The following is a 22,333-nucleotide window of genomic DNA, read 5'->3' as shown; positions in this document are numbered from 1 at the left end:
TTGGTTTTTAAAACATAAATAAAAGGCATTGTCATCGACAATGCCAATAGCTTAAACTGGCGTAAATGCGAGACCTATTGAATTGCAAATGCTTGTACTGTTTGCGACCATAAAGGTTTACACTTGAAAATAAAAGGGTGTAAATGGCCTGGCATACCCTGGGTGGGCCTTGAAATGCTCCACAGCGGTCAGCCCTGTGGTATATGAGCACGGAGGCTTCTACATGAAACACCTGGCAGTTCTCACAGCTCTCAACAGAGCAGGGGTACCCTGGAAATGGTGGGGGGGGGGACTAGGGCATCTTTAAGCTTCTGTCAGATGTCACTCTTCCTCAAAACCATTTATGTCCTCAGTTTTTAGCCACTGCATGAAATTTAATGCTGACACATGATGTCAAGTGCATCGCAAAAAGTCGCTCAAACAGGGAAATGTCGATGATTGTTAAATATTTTTGAGACACTGCAAAGTGGATAGGTTATAACGCTAAGCTTGCGTGATCAATATTTAAATTTAGGGGATGTCAATTGTCAATAGTTGATTCAGTGACACTCTATATGTTTATTTGGTCACTTAGACGTACTTCGAGTTCCGTGGCAAAAATACAAGGAGAGTTTTGGTAAAAACAAACAATCCAGATTAAAGTTTTGCATGTCCCAAAGTGTGCGTCACGAGAACCAGAAGCACAGAACAATTAAACGATGCAGAGGATTGGACTGGACTGTGGACTGGACTGGACAGGCTCTCCATGTCTTCAGTATCAATGAGATGGGACTTTTCTGAAAGGAGCTGCTCTCCTCTAGGCACTGATAGTAGGTGTGAATTATTAGCCACTTTGACAGAAGCACCTCGAAGCCCAATCACCAGTCTGTCGAAGTTGAGGAGGAACCTTTTGCTCAGCAGCTCCTGCCCGGGTTGCAGCCACCTGCAGCTCATGCCGAGGGCAGAGTAGCAGCAGCCCCCATTGCACTCCTTTGGGATATCATCATCATCCTCACAAGTAGCACTGTGGGGAGCAATGAGAGCAGGCGCGGAAGACCACTTGAATTGAGCCTCAGAAATGGAGATACTTAATCACATAAAAAATAAGCCATGCCCTGTGGATGGGGCTGTACAATATGAGCGACCTTTGCCCGCAGACTGCTCCCTACTCGCCGTCCAGCATTGATTGGCAGGTGTTCTGACGTCCAGCGATCGATCGTCTTAGAAGATGCCTCCCCCGGACTATTTTAGTGGGAGACATGTCCTCGAGGCCCAGGGTGTTACATCCCCCCCCCACCCAGCAGCAGCTGGTCTGTGGGGAAGTGGCGGGCCGGGTGGAGTTACATCCGCCGTCGCACATACACATTCCGAATCTGTTTCATTCCTGGGTTTGGAAATATATTTGTGCCCTTCTTCCCTGCGCTTGTTTATTGTCCAGACTTAGCTCAGCGGGTTTAACACCTGCTGCACAGTGTTCGTAATATAAAGACCAGTCTTAATCCTTTGCGTTCTAGTGGTGCATGTTCCGTCTTTCATCTTTGGGAAGTGGGTACAATAATTATTATTCTGTTGGGCAAATGAAACTATTCTTTGGACGCCAGGACGCAACGTACTTTGTGCTTCGCCCGATTTACGTCACCATTGCGCATTGTAGCAGATGTGAGCAACATATCTTCTTTTTATAGCGCTTCGTACCAGAGTCTTCCCCTTACAAGCACTCTAACAACCGATGCTAGCATTAACTGAGGCACTGGTACTCATGTAATTCTCGCAAGGACTAAGGGCTGAAACGAAGCGGTCACTGCGGGTGCGAAAGGTCTCTACAGCAAGCGCTTAGGCCCAGGGGCTATCTTACCGACGTGTGTGAAATGCATTGACATTCGGTTCCTAAAGTTCCTAATTTCACCCGACTGACTACTGTGCTAAGAGAACAGATGTTGTCAGAAGGGAGTGCCGTTCATGTTGTGTTTTTTTGCAGTTTTATATAGCGCGAGCTTGAACCGAAGGTAGTAAGCCCTTTGCATGAACACCAGTTACCTACACCAGGACACATTCACTTTTATAAGCGCAGGGAAATTAACTGATTTGCCCAAAATCATAGGATGAGCCGACACCGAGACTCAAACATGGTTTCCCCATTTTCCAAGTCAGCCGCTCTAATCCACATTCGCTCTCATGTCTGTTGAATAAATGTTTCGAACAGAGACCCTTCTAAGGAGAGAACAAGAGAAATGTTCCCGCGTCGGGTATGCAAATGCTCCAGCAGACAAGGGTAATTTGTATGAAGTGATGTCCGAAACAAGTTGCCTCTCAGTACATTGGTGGTGGCACAGACGTCAAACCGATCGAAAAACAGAAATTGGGGCAAGGTCCCAGGAGTGACAAACAGGGAGAAGGGACGACCGGGTCAGAAGGAAAAATAACTGTAGGTGGGGTGAATGGGGAGAGAGGAATTGAAAACATGCAAGCGCGTGCCTCGCGCTAAAAGTAACAAGCAGCTTAGCAAGTAGAACAAGCTGGAATTAGAGCCCATGTGAGTAAGGTGTAGGATGGAGGATAGGTCAGCAAAAGCTGCCTTGAAGAGGCTTCAGCCAGGAAGTACAAAGAGTTAAGTGTTTACCGCTAAAAATGTATTTCTTCCCCCATGCAGTCTATGTCGGCATGCAGCAGAGGCCGCGGATAGTTGCCGCTGGTATGCTGAAGTGCGCACAGGATCGAGGCGCTCGGTCTCCTATTACCGAAACAGAGAGGGGGTGGGTGAGAATACCCTGGGTTGTTCTTCCTCTCCACGCGAAACTTAGTTTATGCTGGCAGGGGTGAAATTCGGTGCCTTGGATATCCAAGCCGGTGGTCCCAACGGCAATGTAGCGATGAGGCCCGTTGCGTATACAACAGGAGAAGGCAATATGAGGCACCAGGGTACATGGAAAAGTTACGCTGGTGTCATGGACCATCCAGGAAAAAAGTTTCTTTATATCAATACAAGACTTCTCCCATTGCACCCGTGCTTTTTGGGTCAGCCGGCCTGAGCTGCCGACTTGGGAGCTGGGGAATCAGGTTCAATCCCCGGCGTCGGCTCAACACTCGGTGATCCGAACAGATCACTTGCATAGGCACAGGGAGTATGTGTAGAAGCAGCCGACAGCACACGAAGCATTTGCCTTGCAGGAGCGAGCCAGGGGCACAATGTGTTTGTAAGTTAATTACAAACATATGGTGTCAAGCTCGCTCTCGCAAAGGAATCGCCAAACGTGCATGCGTTGCCATTGAAGGCAATGGAACGCGTGCACGTTTTTGGCTGAAAAGCCAAAGCGATTGCTAAAGGTCTTTTGCCGCGCTGCGGAGGTGAGACCTAAAAAGGTACCTTGGAGACCCTGTTCCCTTTGCGAATGTGTTATCTATACTTTTCAGTCACAAAACATTAATACATACCATAAGGCATCACTATTTAATAGCTATTCCGAACGGATTCCTGAACCCATTTAGCAATTCAGTAACATGGATTTAGTACATTTGAAAATCACAGTGTTTGCAACCAAGAAATGCTTTCGTACATCTGGACCTTCGTGATTTATAAACGTGCAATTTAGATGAGCATGTTTATATGAAGGATGTTGTAATGTAAGACTGAGCAAATTAATAATGATACATTGATGCAGCTTCTCTCAACATGACTACTCAGCCAACTAAATCAAATATTTTTTTTTATAAGTAATGATTTTTCAAAGCAGTATATGTTGTTGTCTTGGCGCCTTAAACAGATTGAGTCAGTGTGGGCAGAGTTGCTTTATTTAAGAACAGGTGATGTCCACAAGTTCAGCCTGTCAAGTTACAGATGAGAAATTGTACAAGCTAAAATAAACTGTACAGAACTCAATGTATTAGGTCACGAATGAGGCTGTCTTTCTCAAGTGAAAGAATTTGGTTACTTATAGTGCATACCATTTTTAAGAGGCATCCCATAGCCTCTTACAGCCAGCACTGAGGCACACAATCCTGCTCCTTAATTTCAGGTAGGGCTTTGTGGACTACTTAATCAGGATGCAAATACATTATATAACTGCAGATTCCTTACCTTAGAATTATCCCATGGGTATCAGACTGGACCCAGAAGTTTGACTTGAGCAGTACCCTGTGCGCCGGTAGGTGGCATCACATCACTTGGTTCCACATTGCGACATCGGCTTCATCCACACTGGAATTGCTGTGCGTGGTGCCTATATAGGCACCACCCCAACACGCTGACATCAGTTACTTTTCACGATTTTGAATGCCAGGAGCGCGGAGGCACAAAGCACACTGACCATTGGTATGGAAAACTAGGGCCCTGAAAAGGTAAAGCCCTGTCCCTTGAAATTAATTCACAGAAAGGGGACGTTGGGTGGTCAGTAAGGAATCTGCAGCTAGATAGTGTAACTTATTCATTTGATTGAGACTTCGGGCTGCAGATTCCTTACCTTAGAATAGATACCCAAGCAATACCTCCCCAGAGGTAGGCCTGCAAACCAATTTCACATGAGGAAGTCCTGCAGGAGCGAACAGGCAAAATGCCCATTCCTATGAACCCGACTGTCCAGGCAGTAGTACTGGCTAAACATGTGCAAAGAAACCCACGTTGCTGCCTGGCAGATGTCCAGCACAGAACCTCCATGTGTGCTTAAGCAGTGGTTGCAGCTTTAGCTTTGGTGGAATGAGCATGCAAAACCTCAGGGGGTTGCTTCTTCGCCAATACGTAGCAGATTTTGATACAGAGCATGCTCTATTATGAGATGGTCCTCTTGTGTATGGCCCACTCTTACTTCTGTCAGACATACCCCAAGAAGAGTTTGTCGTCCACCTAGTGTGCAGTCAAGGTAGAACGACAATGCTCTTTTTGAGTCCAGACGGCCATGCTCAACAGCTCGGGTTACCAGACTCTCCATGGCCAGTTCAGAGCCCCAAGGATGTACCTGATCTTCTTGAGAACTATGGGCAGGAGTGGTATGGGCTGAAAGGCGTTCAGGAGGTCTGAGCTCCACTGGAGATGAAAAGTATCTCCGGGCGAGAGCCACCTTGGAAACTCCAGCATGCAGAACTGCTGACATTGTGTATTCTCGTCAGTGGCGACCAAATCTAACCGAGGCTCTCCCCACTCCTGGAAGATACCTTGTACCACCTGCGGATGGAGACACCATTCGTTATCTGCTGCCAAAAGACATACAGATGATGGACGGAAAGCAGAGCAGTCAATAGATCTGGGTTAAATCCATCGTCCTTTGGCTCACCATGCCATCCCAGTTTAGACCCAGCCATATGAAAACAGTCTTGACTCTGTGCCTCATGGAAACAGTCCAGCCAGAACTGCCAAGCCAGGTCCTCCCTCGACTGGAAACAAGCATCTTGGCCGGGTTCTGGGCATCACCCCTCATCAGCCAGGCTAGCTTAAATCTAGGGAGACAGTGAGCCTGGGGTCCACGTCTGGGAATACTCGGCGCACTGAGGGCAAGAAAGCAAAAGACATTCAGATGATGGATGGAATGCAGAGCAAATCAAACATTCCCCCCCAGTCAATAGATCAGGGTTAAATCCATTGTTCTTTTGCTCACCATTCCACCCCAGTTTAGATCCAGCCATATGCAAATCAGTCTTGACCTTGTGCCTCACTGGAATGGCATGGGAAGCAAACAAACGATGGATTTCGGTCCAGATCTTTGTACTGAGGTGAATGTATGACGTTGTTCAGAATTCTTTCCATCAATTGTTCTTATTGCATTTGTCACCCCAAGGAGGACGGGTATGCCCAGATGTGGGTTCCTTGCTCTCCATGCCACTGGAGTCAAGCTAGCCTGGCTGATGAGGGGTGAAACCCCAAAACCGGTCCTAGGATGCTTGTTTCCAAACCAGGGAGGACCTGGCATGACAGTTCGGGCTGGACTGTTTCCCTGGGGAACAGGGTCAAGACTGATTTGCATATGTCTGGGTCTAATCAGGAATGGCAGGGGAGCAAAAAAACGATAGTGAGGCCCAGATCTCTGTACTGGGGTGAATGTATGACATTGCTCAGCATTCTGTCCATCAATTGTTCTTTTTGCATTCATTATCCACTAGGCATCGTCGGCTGAGTTTGTCTGCCCTGGCATTCAGAGAGCCTGCCAGATGTTGTACAACCAGGGATATGCCTTGATGGGCCAGCCATGTCCAGAGACACAGAACCTCTGGATAAAGGGTCCACAACCCCACCCCACCATGCTTGTTGCAGTACCATATAGTGGTGGTGCTGTCTGTAAACACCTACCCTAGCCTTCCGTGGAAGGAGGGTAGAAAGGTGTTCAATACCAGCTGGATCGCACGGAGCTCCAGCAGTTTAATGTGGAGTCTGGATTCAGCTGTAGACCAAAGGCCTCTGATCACCACCTCTCCCATGTTGCTGCCCCAGCCAAGGAGTGAGGCATCTGTCACTACTGTCAGATCTGGTTGGGGAAGTGAGAGGGGTCTGCAGCTGATCCAATCGCGGCTGGCTAACCACTACTGCAGATCTCTTGCAGTTCCCTCAGAGAAAGATGCCGCTGGCGAAGATTGTGCAAGAGTCCGGTGGAATCGAAGGGTGTATTCTTGAAGAGAAGAAACTGCAAGCATTGGGGACAGAGTCTATGCCACTCGGAGGTGACCAGGAGGCACAGGAGACCAATGCTCACTGATGTGAAAAGAAACAGGAGTGACAGCAGTGACCTTGTCACTGCAGCTGTGAGGCCCAGGCGATGCTGAGGAAGACCATGAGCCGTGCAAGAGCTGTCCCACGTCAGAAGTTGAGAATCATAGGGTAGGTGTCCGGCAGGAGTACCAACAAGCCTTGGCAGCTACCACAGGCGTGGAAAACAATGAAGGAGCAACGTTGGGACCAGCAAGGTCTAAGGGACTCACCAAGTACAGGAGAGTCAGAGCAGGCCTCGAGCAAACAGGGAAGCCCACTGAAACAAGAGAAGACCCTCGAGAGGACCCACAGGCCAAAGGCACAGGAGTTGCACGAGAACCTCGAGCAGCTCACTAAAGATGAAGGCCCACGATGCACAGAGTGCGGCGAGGGCGAAGATCTTGTTAGGAAGAGATTCTGGAGGTTGAAGATCTTTGTAGGCTGAAGATCTCTGGAGTGCGGAGCCAACAAGCCTTAGCATCTGCAAGTCGATGTGGTGCACAGTTGTTTGGTTCCCAGCAGTTCCAACGAGGGATACTGGCCTCAAACTTGCTGAGAGGACAGGTCGAGCCTCAAGGAAGTTGCAGAACAACCACCTGTGTTGCTGAGCCTTTCGAAGTTCGTGGGATGCCAGGAGTAGTCAATCAGTCAGCTTTGTTGAAGTGCCTGCAGATGCAGGGGAATGACTCCTTCACTCCAAGGGAGATTACTTTGGGTGTCCTTGTTGCCCACATGTCTGTTGAAGATCCTGGAAGAAGCAGACACAGACGACGAAAAATACTTTCAGAACAGCGAGACCAGGATCAGCAGGAGTCTTCCTTTATGCAGTGTCGGCATCCAGGTGAAGTCCAGCGAAGTGCAAGTGTCCAGACGGAGAGTCGTGGTTTCAGGCTTGAGTCTTGTCCCACAACTAATCTGAGGACCCACCTACAGATAAGCCCTTTTATACCCACAAAAAGGGGTTAGGACGACTCAATGGTCCTTCCCAGAGGAGAGGATGGACAAAGGGGAGGATACTCCCATGTCCTTCATCCAGCTTGGCGCTAAAGCAGGAGCCAAAGGCTCCCTGAAGTGGCTCAAACAGGAGTATGCCAGGAGGGCACCAAAATGTGCCCTTCAAAGCAGTCTGGTGGCGCTGGCAAGAGCCCCCACTGAAGCCCAATACACTAAGTCCTGTCTGGGAGGTGGTCACACATCCCTGTGACAGGGAACCTATTGTTTTACCTACCCCTGCTCGAGCTCAGCTCAGCAGCAGGAGGACAGAATCGTTTCTGTGGTCGGCAGCAGCACTAGCTTGCTAGCAGCCCCTGAAAGACTGTTATGCAATTACCACTGTCTTTAATAGCTTAAATGGAATCAAATCTTTTTAAAGATTTTTAAAAATAAAATAGGAGGAGAGGACTGCGGACATCTGATTCTTATAAGTGAGTCTACTGTCCAGAGTGAGGCCCAAAAGTTTCACTTTTTTTTGCGAAACCAGCACAGTCCCAAACTCTTATGGCCACCAAGATGGGGACCAAAAGGAGGTGTCATGCCCAAACAGCAGTACCTCTGTTTTCGAAGAGTTTAATTTAAGGCAATGATTGCCAATCCAATTACTGACGCACACATGTAATCTCAAAAGGTATCATCTAGTGTGCAATCTTAATTGGAAAATAATACTACTATAGGTGTATCATCGGCGTTAGACACCAAAGAAAAACCTGATGATTTGATTAAAGCAGCCAAAGGAGTAATGTATAAATTAAAAAGTGTAGGATTTAAAGATGAGCCCTGTGGAACACCACAGGGCAACGTATATGGCTCAGATTCGAAATTGCCAAGATCAACAGATTGTGTCCTGTTGGCCAAAAAAGAATGAAACATGGCCGAGGCTGTACCTTCCTCTGCAGGTTGATCAAACAAGTATGAACGAACGCATCAAAGTCCGCAGATAGGTCCATTAGGATAAGGGCTGCTCTGCTGCCCCTATCTTGTGTTGATCCAATTTCTTCAGTGGCCACAATAAGGGCTGTTTGCGTACTGTGACCATTTCCAAACCCAAACTGGGTCACATCTAGAAGATTGTTTAACTCGAAAAATTGTGCCAATTTGGACAGAAAGGGAAACCTGGATATATGGTGATAATTGGTAGTGTCTTGTGTATCTAGGTTGGATTTTTTTTAAATTTTTTTTAAGAGTGGTAGGACTGAGGCCTTTTTCCAAAGTGTTAGAAATACACCTGTTAGAATCATATTATTGAAAATGTTAGTAAGCTGTTCACTAATAATGTCTTGGGTAATCTGAATAATACATGGTGGACATGGATCAACTGGGGATCCAGATTTTGAAGTAAGAATCAGCTGTTCAACTTGTTCCACTGTTAAAGTCAGCAATTCCTTAAACTCTGGAGAGGCGTTCTCAGTTGAGACCTCGGTACCTAGCAATTAGTAACTATTTAGGTTGTGAGCTGTGAATCCATTGTACATGTCCTGGACTTTCTATGAAAAAAAGTGGACAGCGAGTTACAGAAAGCCTTATTAGGTTCTGTAGATTTTGTAGTTGGTGTCGAGGTAAGCTCCTTAGTGGAGTTTTTGACAAATTCGAATTTTTTTTTTGTAAGGGGGCGTGGCTAAGCGCCCGTGACGGATGGCAGCAGCGGGGTGAGGCTCCGTCCGCATCGGAGAGATTCGGCGGTTCCAGCCCCTATAAACCGCAATGCTTACCCGCAAACGGCAGCGGACCCCTTCTGGCGTCTGAATATCCACACGCTGTGCACCAGCTCCTTCTTCCTGCACGGCGGGCTCCGTTTTGCTTCGGTCGCGGCTCCACCACTGCCGCGACCGCCATCTTGACGCCTAAGCCGGTGCTTGCCTCAGGAGCGCGCCTGACACGTCGTCATCGTTAAACCGTGCACAGCTCACGGCAACACCCCATAATTGCAGGAAATGACGGCGCTTCATGAATATCTAGCCAGGTGACTTTCTTTTTTTTTTTTCTGGAACCATTTTTCTTGCATTTTTAATCGAATTCCAGCATTCTCCTCAGCTTTGGTGGCCATCTTGCACTTTTTGATGCTTTGTTCACATGCCACCTCTACTATTTACTTCATGTTGTTCGGAATGCGACCGTTTCTTCTCAATTGCTCCTGACTCATCCCATAATTGCAGGAAATGACGGCGCTTCATGAATTTATGGCCAGGTGACTTTTTTTTTTCTCTTCTGGAATCATTTTATTTCATTTTTATTCGAATTCCAGCACTCTCCTCAGCTTTGGTGGTTATCTTGCATTTTCTATTGCTTTGTCACATGCCACCTCGGTTCTTCACTGCATTTTGATCGGAATGTGACCATTTTTTCTCAATTACTCCTGACTTGTGTAGGATTTCACCTCATCCATTCCTGTCATTGACTCTGCTGGGTTTTCCTCATTCTTGCGTTGCACAGTTGCTCTATCCACTCTTGGAGGTTTCTTTTTATTGTCGCTTCCATGGCGGAGGGTCCGGGCAAAACCCCTAAACGCAACTTCGTCAAAAACTCAAAGCTATTCACTGCGTTGGCTCAATTAGAAGCCCCTGCACGCTCCTCCAGTTGCGACTCTTCTCTCAACATGGACGCCCTCCCCCAGCCTGGAGCGAAAACCACTCCTAAGAGGGTGAAACATAATCCTCCGTCGCCCCCAAAATCACCATCAGCTATTTCCATGGAACTCCTTCTTGAGGAAATACGAGCACTGCGCCCATTTATGGAGGAGACCAACTCAAAGCTGCAAGTTCTAACTGACAATTGGTCGTTAATGGATACCAGAGTTTCTCAGGTGGAAAAGACTGTATCCTCTCTCCAGGAAGCCGCTACCAAATCGGTACATATGGATGTGAGGCTCTCCACTCTCCAGAAGCAGGTGGAAGACCTTGAAAATAGGAATAGGCGCAATAACCTGCGTCTTTACGGCCTGAAAGAAGGTTGCGAGGGGACTGACGCCATTGCCTTCTTCAAATCCTTCTTGCCCAAACTCCTCCATCTTCCTGAAGGTACTTCTCTTAACATTCAACGCGCACATAGGCTTGGTAGAGCTCCTTCCACTGCTTCTCCTGCGACAAAGCCAAGAGGTGTCATAATGTACTTTCTTGAGTATACCGATTTGCTGAAGGTTCTTTTTGCGGCTAAAGCAATGCCTCACTTGAAATGGTCGGACTCCACCTTGTATATTGCTCAAGATTACGCCAAAGCTACTGCCTCTCGTCGCAAAGAATTTCTCGACATGAGACCAGAACTGCGATCCATTGGCGCCAAATATGGACTTTTTCATCCTTGTTTATTCAAAGTTACTTATAATAATAAGACTATGACTTTCGAAGATCCTCTCCGACTACGCAGCTTCCTCAATTCCTGCGGTCCGGCTGATATGGAATTCTCTGGCCCTTCTTCTTCCTTCCCGCCATGACTTTGTTGCTAACATTTCCGGTCTTTCCTGCTGTTTATGATATTTTGTTGTTCCTCTAACGTTATGATATTTCTTCCACAGGTTCCTCAGTTATTACATGACCTTGTCGGTCTCAGTTTGTGCTGGCTTATTTTTGTTCTCCAGTTGTTAATCTACCGCTTTTCTTCTGTTATTTAGTCGTTTGCTTGTTTTAATTTCACTGTTTTCTTTTTCTCACAGATCATCTCCTTGTGTGCCGTCGTGTCTCTCCGATGGGATGTCCCGTGGCCCCGTTTGCTTGTCCTCCGTTGGTTGGCCTTTCCCCCCCTCCTCACGTCTCTCGTCTCCACTCCTTCCCTTCTGTTTTCCTGTTCTTGAACATCCATCCCCCATCACTTATTGTAAGTACTACCCCATGTTTTTCTTATCGCAGTTTTTCCTCTCATGCTCTACCCTTTTAGTACTTCTCTGCCTGTTTTCTTCTGTATACTTTCCTACCTTCATTCCTTTTTTCACTCTTTTCCTTTTCGCATTTTTTGAGGCTTACCTTCACTTTTGCTCTGCACTTTCCCCTTTCATATTTTCTTAATGTCAGTTCGTATGGTCTCTTGGAACGTTAAAGGTTTACATTCGCCCATTAAGAGGCAAAAGATACTTTCACACTTAGCTAAACTTAATGTTGACATTGCCTTTTTACAGGAAACCCACTTAACTGACAGTGAGGCTGCTAAACTCCAAAGAGGTTGGGTGGGTACGGTTTTTTCTGCCCCTGGTGATGGCAAGAGAAATGGTGTTGTTTTGTTAATTCGTAAATCTTTTACTCATTCAGTGTTACAATCTGCCTTTGACCCTGAAGGCAGGTGGTTATTTGTCAAATTATCCTCTAAAGGTGTCCCTTTCTCCTTGCTTAATGTATATGCCCCCACAGGTGGTGATCCTATTTTTTGGAAAGCGTTTGCTTCCCGTATCACCGACTGCATAGATGACAATTTCATCCTCGCAGGTGATTGTAACCTACCATTGGACCCCTTTTTGGATAGACGCTCCAAATCTTCCTTTGTTCTTAATAAATCCCATAAACTTTTTAACCACGCTATTTCCCAACACAAATTAATTGATGCGTGGCGACTCTGCCATCCAACCGACGAAGAGTTTACATTTTATTCCCCGGTTCATCACTCCCAATCCCGTATTGATTATATATTTCTTTCCCACCATCTCTCCCAATCCCTTACCCAAGCGGAGATAGGTCCCATAGTTTTTTCTGATCACGCTCCTGTTCTGGTCAACATTGATTTTTTACCGAAATCCAATGGACCTAAAAGATGGCGCTTTAACAATACCCTACTCACTGATCCCAAATTTACCACCTCCTTTATTGAATTCACCAATGAATTTTTTCTTATTAATGATACCCCATCCATGCCTGCTCACACTGTCTGGGACGCCTTCAAGGCAGCTGCCAGGGATTTCATCCTCAGACATGTTGCAGCAAAACGTAAAATTGCTCGTCAGCGCACTACAGACCTGCTGTCTCAGATTAAACTCCTAGAGCATTCCTACTATACTTCTCACTCTCCAGAGACTCTGACAGCTCTCGTCACTGCAAAAATGAATTATAATAAACAATCCACAGATGATGCTTCCCTGTACTTATTGAAATCCAGTTCAAAATTTTATGGTGGGAAAAATAAGGCGGGGAAAATTCTCGCCAATTATTTGAAAATCAAACAAAACAAGTTTAATGTGGAGTCTGTTTTTGATATTAATTCTGTACTGCAACATAAAGATGCTGACATCCTGGAGGTCTTTTCTCATTTCTACTCTGCACTTTATTCTTCTGACACTCAACCCTCTACTCACTCTATTTCCACTTTCTTATCCAGCATTCGTCCTCCTTCCACCTTTCCTGTTGATCTGACCTCCCTTGAAGCTCCCCTTACCATTCCCGAACTCCGCACTGCACTTCATTCACTTAAAAAGGATAAAGCTCCCGGCCCAGACGGCTTTACCGTCGAATTTTACCAACACTTTGCTAACCTTCTTCTACCCAAACTATTCCACCTTCTTAGCTCCTTCAAGACTAGCGATGCCTCCTCAGGTACTTTTTCGGATGCTTACATATGCATCATACCAAAGGAAGGCAAGGATCATCAACATTGCAAGAACTATAGACCGATTTCCCTTGTCAACATTGATTATAAAATTTATGCTAAATCTTTGGCCATCAGACTTGATCCTTTTCTCCCAGATCTCCTTGGTCCTGAACAATCGGGCTTTGTTAAGGGTCGTTTTATCTCCGACAATACCAGGCTCCTTTTTAATGTTTTATCTAAATCCCCACGCTTCAATGGTTCCTTAGCTGCTGTTGCTCTGGACGCCGAGAAGGCGTTCGATAGAGTAGAATGGTCCTTTCTTTTCTCCGTCTTAAAATGGTTTGGATTTGGCCCCAACTTCATTTCCCTTATTTCCCTCCTTTATGCGAACCCTAGAGCAGCGGTATGTGCTAATGGTCTCATCTCTTCCTTTTTCCGTCTCGGTAGAGGAGTTCGACAAGGCTGTCCTCTCTCCCCATTTCTTTTTAACCTTGCCCTGGAACCTTTCTTATCCAGAATTCGTCAAAATCCGAACATTCATGGCTTCCCTCTTGCCCAATCGCAAGTTAAACTTGCTGCCTATGCGGATGACATTCTGCTTTTTCTTTCGAATCCGTCGGCTTCCATCCCCGCTTTCCTCGCTGAAGTCCATACTTATTCCCATCTATCCGGTTATAAGCTTAACAGTGACAAGTGCGAAATCCTCCCTCTCACCAAATTCACTTTTAAACCCGACTTTGCGGCGTCCACTTTTACTTGGAGTCCGGCTCATATCAAGTATCTCGGTTTGTACATTACTCCTTCGGTCCCAGATACTGTTTCATTATGCCTTACTAAATGCTCTCAAAAATTATCTGACCTCACTTCTAGATGGCACCCCCTATACCTTTCTTGGTGGGGCCGACTCGACACTATTAAAATGATGCTGTCCCCAATTATACTCTACACCATTTCTAATTTACCGATTTCCATTCCTGCCAAATTTTTCACTAAAATAAATTCTATACTCTCTGTATTTTTATGGTCTGGTAAGAAACCGCGTATGTCCTTATCGCGTCTCCGCCTCCCCAAATCGGAGGGTGGGGTTAATTTCCCAAACTTTCCTGCTTATCATAAAGCCTTCCTCTTGAAACAGGCAGCCGTTTGGCTTACAGACCCTGATGACCCTCTTCCTCTGTGGGCTGAACTAGAACGCCTTTCTCTTTCCCCCTTTACCTTTGCTGAGTACTTATCCTTCTCGCGCAAGCCCCAATTCCTGTCCAGTCCAATTCATAAACATACAGCGAAACTACTTTTAGCCAAGACTCCGGCCCCTCCCTCCTCTATTACAGAACTTCTAGCCACCACAATCTGGTATAATAATAGCATTCTTATCAAATTGAAACCCTTTTACTGGAAAACTTGGCGGCAGCGTGGTTTAATCTGGGTTTCCCAACTTTTCACTGGACCTACCTTCATCCCTTTTCCAACTCTTCGTCAACTCTTCTCTCTCCCTGCCTCCTTTGTTCATAAGTACACCCTACTCAAAAGTGCAGTTATGTCTGCCTATGACTCTCTCTCTACCTCTACTTCGACTACACCCCCTATCACTCCCGTCTCTTCTCTACACACTCAATTACGCTCCCACCCATCAGCATCTTCCATATACCATTCCTTTTACAATCCTCCCTCCCCTAGACCTAAATCCAAAGTCGAGGAGCAATGGGAATCTGATCTCGGTGTCTCGTGGCCCACTTCCATGTGGGACAAAATATGGACCAAGCTACGCAAATCTTCCAGAGCAGCCTCTCTCACGCAAACCCTTTTTTTCCTCTACAACCGACTTCTTTACACGCCATCTCTCCTCCACAAACGTTTCCCCCTGACCCCCGACGTCTGCTGGTCTTGCTCTAACCCCAATGCCTCACTCTTTCATATACTTTTCACTTGTCCTCCCACGCATGCTTTCTGGACTAAAGTCTGGAATCAAATTAACTCTATCTTTCATACCTCCATCCCCTTTTCTATCGTTGACATTTTCCTTGGTTCACTTTCCTCTTCTTGGATTGATGTTGATGCAAATGTTCATATTGTTGATTTATTATTGGCTGTTGCGTTCCAGCAAATTACTGTTAATTGGAAAGACTCCAAGGGCATTACTTTTAAAGCTTGGTGGTTTAATGTATGTTACAACCATAGACTGGACACTGCATTTGTTCACCCCATCTCCCTGGCTCCGAAAAGACTTGCATTATGGCTCCCAGTTACCCTTTACCTAGATGCATGTGCCCAACGCTCCATTCATATATCCCCAGTTCAACAAGAAGTTTCGAAACCCCCTTGAGCTCCCTTGAATAACCTTTTGTTCCTTCTTATTCATTACTGATTATTTATTTGCATATTTGTGCATTACCTCTAATGTTATATGAATTCAATGATTATACTTTTAAAGTTTTAGCCTCATGGTTATCTCTCTGTATTTTTCTCCCTTCTCTCCTCCCTTTGCTTTTTGTCCCTCCCCTCATTTTATTTCCTCACACTTCTTATAATGCTCTCAGTTAATATTCATGCTATTCTTATAGTTTTTTCTTTGTATATTATGTTGCCATTATTCAATTATTTTAATAAACTTTTCTTTGAACGAATTTTTTTGTAAAATAATCTGATTTGGCCTTCGTAATAAGTATTTTGTTAGACATTCTTTATATTTTTCTTTATCAACTAAACTATATTCTTTCCTCCATACCCTTTCTTGTCTTCGACAAAGCGGTTTACCAACTTAAAGACTTTCATTATACCAAGAGGCTGACAGAGTTGATATCTTGGATACTTTGGGTCTAACAGGCACTAAAGAGTTGATTGCAGATTGCAACCATTGTTCATTGTCTTTTGATGCAGTTTCATTGTCAGCCGTCAATGTTAACCTTGATTCAGATAGCAAATGTGTCAGAGAACACTCTTGTGCATGGATGTCGAGCTGCGCTTATTAACACGCGCTCACTTCCATGTCATAGTTTTCATATTAATGAGTTCATTGTCAGCCACGATCTGGATTTTCTATTCGCTACTGAGACCTGGGCAGATGCCGGGTCAGGCCCGGATTTCTGCAATGCTACCCCGGTTGGATATAGCGTTGTCAGACATGATAGGCCTATAGGAAGAGGTGGGGGCCTTGCAATCATTTACAAGGACAAATATCGTACCACACTCGATCCTATAAATTCGGTAAATTGCGAATCAGCCGCTTTCGCTATTAGTATTAACCCCAAGCAAGCATTAAAGGGCACATTACTCTATCGACCCCCTGGCCCCCGTAATTCCTTTCTCTCCACTCTCTCAGACCTGAACGACAATGTCATTTAGTCAGATAAATATATTATACTGGGAGATTTTAATTTTTATCTGGAAGAGCAGGACAACTCCGATACCGCCCAACTTATGGCTGATTTTTCTAACTTAGGATTGCTCCAATTGGTCAAGGGCACTACACATCAGGCTTGACATACCCTTGATGGTCTGTTCACCAATGATCCGGACATCTCTGTGCTGGACATTATTCCTATCACGTGGTCAGACCACAAAGCTATTATCTTTCAGGTAGATATACGGTCTGTGGCTTTCTCACTCTCCAGACCCCGAACTAGGCTGGGGACTCGTGCGTGGAAAAACGCAGACTTCCCTCAGATGCTAGACTCTCTGGTCTCCTCCCGCCCTCAGGGTGGAGATATTCCGTCAATATCGGCTTCAGCCTTTCGGGACTGGATCCAAAATGCCGCTGACCTAGTGGCCCCAGAGAAAGTCATGAAACCTAATAGAGCATCTCCTTCGGCCCCCTGGTACAATGAAGATCTCCGATTACATCGTCAACATTGTAGGAACCTAGAAAGGCGTTGGAGGAAAGCCTATTGCCCCACAGCCAGACAAATTTACAAAAGTGCCCTTATGATTTACAAAAAGGCGATTCAGGCTCGAAAAACAGTTTTTTTTCTCAGCACAAATTGAGACTGCTGCTAATTCTGCTAGAGAATTGTTTTCTGTTGTCACCACCCTGTCCACCCCCCCCCCCCCTCCGGCCCTGGAGCTGAGCCCTCACAGACCTTTTGTAATGAATTAGCCATTTTTTTCACCACCAAGGTAGCAGATATATATGCCTCATTTGGAAATGACATCAGAACTGAACACAGTGGTGGTAACGGGAGAGAAGTAACGTCCCAGTACAACCATGATTCTTTCTCATGTTTTCTACCCGCCACACATGATGATGTGATTAAAATCATTTCCATCATTAAATCGGGCTCTCCACTCGACCCTTGTCCTCCATCTGTGATGTTAAAACTCACAGAAGTGATCTCCTGCCCTCTTATGGAGATCTGTAACAATGCATTTCTGACTGGCCAATTCCCCAGTATTTGGAAGAAGGCTGTTATAAAACCCCTTCTAAAAAAGCCTTCCTTAGACCCCACAGCCGTCGCAAGTTACAGACCGATTGCCTGCCTGCCCTTTCCTGCCAAAGTATGCGAATACCTGATGAACAGACAGCTTTCAGAGTTCGTCGAGACCCACCAACTTCTCGACGAAACGCAGTTTGGCTTTAGGAAAGGGCATGGAACAGAGACTGCTTTGATAAAGGCCTCTGATGAAATTAGGGCGATTATGGACCAGGGAGGGGCGGCGGTCCTTATCCTTTTGGATTTGTCAGCAGCCTTTGACACGGTCGACCATGCCACTCTGGTCGACCGTGTCACAGCCCTGGGGATAAACGGTTTGGCCAAGGATCTTATTTCATCTTTCCTGGCAAACCGTACTCAGACAGTAAGGTAGGGAGATTTTTACTCTCCGATCTCTGCACTCCCTTGTGGAGTCCCACAAGGCTCCTCGCTAAGTCCCATGCTTTTCAACATCTATGTAGCGGACTTAGCGAGGATAATAAAGGCCTATGGGATACAATTGACAACGTATGCAGATGATACCCAGCTAGTGCTGGGCATCCACAAGGACGGCCTTACTGTAGCGGCCAACTTCCAGAAAGCCATGCTTGAGGTCAGTAATTGGATGGCTTCAAACTGTCTTAGGCTAAATTCGGACAAGACCGAGGTTATGACCTTTGGAAAACTCTCCCCCGAATGGTCTCCCGGTTGGTGGCCGGAAACGCTTGGCCATCCACCTGTCCCAGTGGAAAAAGCCAGAAACTTGGGAGTGATTTTTGATAGTAAGCTGGCTTTTGACCTCCACACTAATAAGGTTGTGTCGTCGTCATTTTTCATTTTGAAAAAAATTAAGAAGCTGCTACCTTACCTCCCTGCCTCAGCTGGGAAGACTCTGGTTTCCACCTTAGTCTTCTCAAAAATAGACTATGGGAACGCTCTCTTTCTTCATACTCAGAAGCGTGTCATAACGAAGCTGCAATCCATCCAAAACGCGGCAGCCAGGATTCTTCTTAACATCCCTCGCCGCAAATCCACCACTCTTGGAATTCGTCAGCTTCACTGGCTGAGAGTCGAGAGCCGTGTTAAATTTAAGGCCCTCTGCATTGCGTATAAGGCTGTACATGGCATAGGACCTCGGTTCTTGACTGAAGCCTTTCAGCCTTATACCCCTGGAAGGCAATTAAGATCGGCCAATGCCAGTCTCCTTCGTGTGCCACGCACAAGGTCGGTCACCTGGGGAGACAGGCGCTTTCTTGTGGCCACTCCAAAACTCTGGAATCTCTTGCCACTCGCCATTAAAGCTGCCCCGAACTTGATGAGTTTTCGCAGGCTTTTGAAAACATGGCTGTTCAATCAGTAAGAGGATGGTAGGATGACGGATTCAAGTTGCTCCACAGCGCCGAGACACCTCCGGGTATTTGTTAGCGCTCAAAAAATCACGTAAATAGAATAAATAAATAAATAAATAAAAGATCTTAAATCAGATTCACGCAATTTATGCCATGGATGACTAGTTTTAGTATTACTACTTACATTATTAGAAGTACTCTTCGGAAGGATTGAAACGGCAAACACTGCAGCTTTATGATCTGACCAGATTAAGAGTTTCAATGAATTTTAAGTTGGGGGTGATGGTGAAAATATCATAGAAAGCGTGGCCAGCTAAGTGAGTTGGATGCTCCACGATCTGCTGTAGGCTAAAACAAGACATTGGGGCACATGCATCAAGGTTATCATTTGTGATTACTAAATAGCAAATTTTAAGGATTCGGTATTTGGTCATCGCAAATGCCTATGCATAAAGGATTCACAATTAATCTTGCGAATCCTTAACATTCCTGAATAGCGATTCACAAATTGCGAATCACTATTAGGGAATGAATTCCCATTAATTCCTAAGGGCCTACAGGACCATAGGAATGATTGGGAATGCATTTGCAATTAGCAATTACCAAATTGGTAATCACAATTTGCAAATGCAAATGCAAATCCAATGGAGCCTTGTGCCTAAGGCCCCTCCTGAGGCACCCCCCAAAAAAGGTAAGTATGCTAATGTCTAGCACACACATGCGCTTTCGCTACATAACACACTGAAAAAATGCATTTTCCAATGCATGCACAAATTACCATCAACTTCAAGTTGATGGTAATTAGCATTTCCTAAATACACACTCGCATTTAGGAAATGCTACATGCATCTCAAATAGGGAATCGCAAATTGCGATTCACTAAATACATTCTCAATTTAGGTAATCGCAAAAAATTGCGATGACCGATTTTGCGAATGAAAAAAGATACATGCATCGGAAAAGCAATTTTTCAAGTTGCAAACAGGCGATTCTGCGAATCGTCCCGTTTGCGACCAGTAAAATTCTTGATGCATGTGTCCATAGTGTCTAAACGTTCCTCAGTGTCTTTGTCAGAGATCGTTTCCAAGTGATAGTTAAACTCCCCTAAACTGGCGAAATCTTGTTTTAGGGGGTACATGTTTCTAGTATAGCATTCATGTCTTGAACGTAAATGTCGTGCCTGGTTGGCGGTAAACCAGCAGCCCATTAAAAGATTGGTTCTTTGTGATGTAATTGATGCGCATAAGATGTCAAACTTATTTTTCAGGATAATGCCCAGTCCACCTCACCTCCCATGAAGTCTGTCATAATCTGTGAATCATACAGCCTGGGGGAGTGGCTATGACCATATCAGGACCAGAAGCGGCATCAGTCCATGTTTCAGTAACAAATGCCATATCAATATGGTGTCGATCTATATCATGAAGACAATGCTTAAATAAGAAAAGGGTGACTAAAAATAAAAAAGATAAATAATAGAAATATAAAAGCATTGGCAAAACAAAATATTGACCCACCATACCAGGCACTGAAGGGCACTTTTTTAGGAGAACAGGCTTAATGCGGTCACTCACAAGTGGGATGAGCTGGTGCCCCACGTCGTATTCTATTCTGGGAGAAAGTAAATATGAAATACAGGTGAACAAACCAATGGATGAAAAGGGCTGACCCAAAGCTCTTCTATGTATAAATATTTGTATGAATTTTTTTATTTAAATTTTTTTCATTACACTAGGCAAGTGAGACATGTAAAGAAGTCTCTAGGACAGATCTAAAAGAAGACCGTCTTTGTAGAGCATGGAGTATCACTTGTGAGGATATCCAAGTGCTCGGCTCAGTAGAAAAGCCATGTCTTGAGACTCTTCCTGAAGTCCGTCAGTGGGGGTTAAGTTCAGAGGTGGAGAGGGAGTGCGTTCCAGGACAAGTTAGGAGAAGGAGCAGCTCCCGCTGTGGCCATGGCGGATGCACGGTGTCTGTGCGAGGGCAAGGGAAGCAGTTTGAGGATAAGTCTGGCCTCTGCATTCTGTATCATCTGGAGCCTTCTCATGAGTTTGGTGGTGGTGGTTCATGTGTACAGTGCGTTTCCATAGTCCAGGTGGCTGGTGATTTGGGCTCTTCTGAGAATGTACAAGGTGTGAAAGCAAGTAGATGAGACTGTGTTGATCTTTTGTTTCATACCGAGTTTGCTCTCCAGGATGATGCAGAGGTATCAGATGTGGTTCTTGGGTGTCGGGGTGGGCCCAAATTCTTAAGGGATACGTGGTTGGCAAACATCAGCACTTAGGTCTTTTCCGTATTGAGCTGTAGACAGTTGTCCTTCATCCAGACTGCAATGGTCTCCATGCAGTTGTGGAAGTTGGTACTGGTGGTGTCTGCTGAAAGTGAGAGGATGAGCTGGGTGTTGTAAGCGTAGGATATGATGTTGATATCGTGGGTTCTGATGATGCCGGCTAGAGTTGTCATGTGGGTGGTGAAGAGGGTGGGGCTGAGCAATGAACATTGAGGGATGGCGCAGATAGTGCACATAACAGTATCAGAAATAGAGACAGTTTGTGAGAAAGGGGTGCACCTGTGAGACAACATTGTCATGTTTCATACAGGTACCCCAATATAGGCTCAGGTAGTAGCCAGACCGTTCCCTTATATTTCCCCTGCCATTACATTACATAACGGCTCTTGGTACTGACCTTTTACCTAGTTATAGTACTGCTTCCTAAATGACGTGGGGTTTTCTCTGAAAACTAGCCTCATTCATTATGAATGAGGATTCTTGGAATCTCAGCAGGACTACCATCTAATGCATAAGAACTATGTATGAGGGTCATTTCTTCCATCATCCTAGTCCGACATGACACAGCAAGGTAGATCCCCTGAGGGTACCACTATGGGTATATTAACACACTATCTTTGCTGAGGCAGGAAGAGGACAAGAAAGACTTCCATGCTGACACACTGAAGTGAGGCGCTAAGGTTCTTGCACGCAGACACTCCAGCTCGCAGTGGTCTGACATCACGCGCAGGGTGTCCCTCTCGAGACCAAGACGGGGTCCCACATTCTCTCACTTCAGCTACTGGGGTTGGCTTTATTCTAGAGGAATTATTGGCTCTACACCTACATACATGCTAGGTCCATGTAGGTACATCTAGTTAGGGTTACATCGTAGGAGTACGCATGTTATTGTCATTTATTTTTATACCTGCCAGTATTCATTGTTTTAGCACCACGGTAGGAATCTACGATCCTTTTACTCTGTTGGTGCTTATGATCATTTATATCTGTTTCTGTCTTATGGTTGTTTCAGCACACCTATTTTACATTAGAATGATGCTAGTTCAACAAATGCTTATTGAAAACGTCCCCAGCATTTATTCTGTGTATCTCCCGGAGACAAAGTGGGCAAGAGTGACTGAGCGAAAAGTACTGTACTGTT

The 22,333-nt window shown here is 45.5% G+C and overlaps 1 protein-coding gene across 21 annotated transcripts in view; it reads right to left on the bottom strand.

Annotated features, from left to right (window-relative positions):
* PPIP5K1 (diphosphoinositol pentakisphosphate kinase 1) overlaps positions 1–22,333 on the bottom strand; it is a 1,366,868-nt gene that overhangs the window by 1,061,656 nt on the left and 282,879 nt on the right. The window lies entirely within an intron of this gene.

Source organism: Lissotriton helveticus, chromosome 3_1 (genome assembly GCF_964261635.1).
Source record: "Lissotriton helveticus chromosome 3_1, aLisHel1.1, whole genome shotgun sequence".
Classification (NCBI taxonomy): Eukaryota; Metazoa; Chordata; class Amphibia; order Caudata; family Salamandridae; genus Lissotriton; species Lissotriton helveticus.
This window is presented reverse-complemented; position numbering and strand designations above follow the sequence as displayed.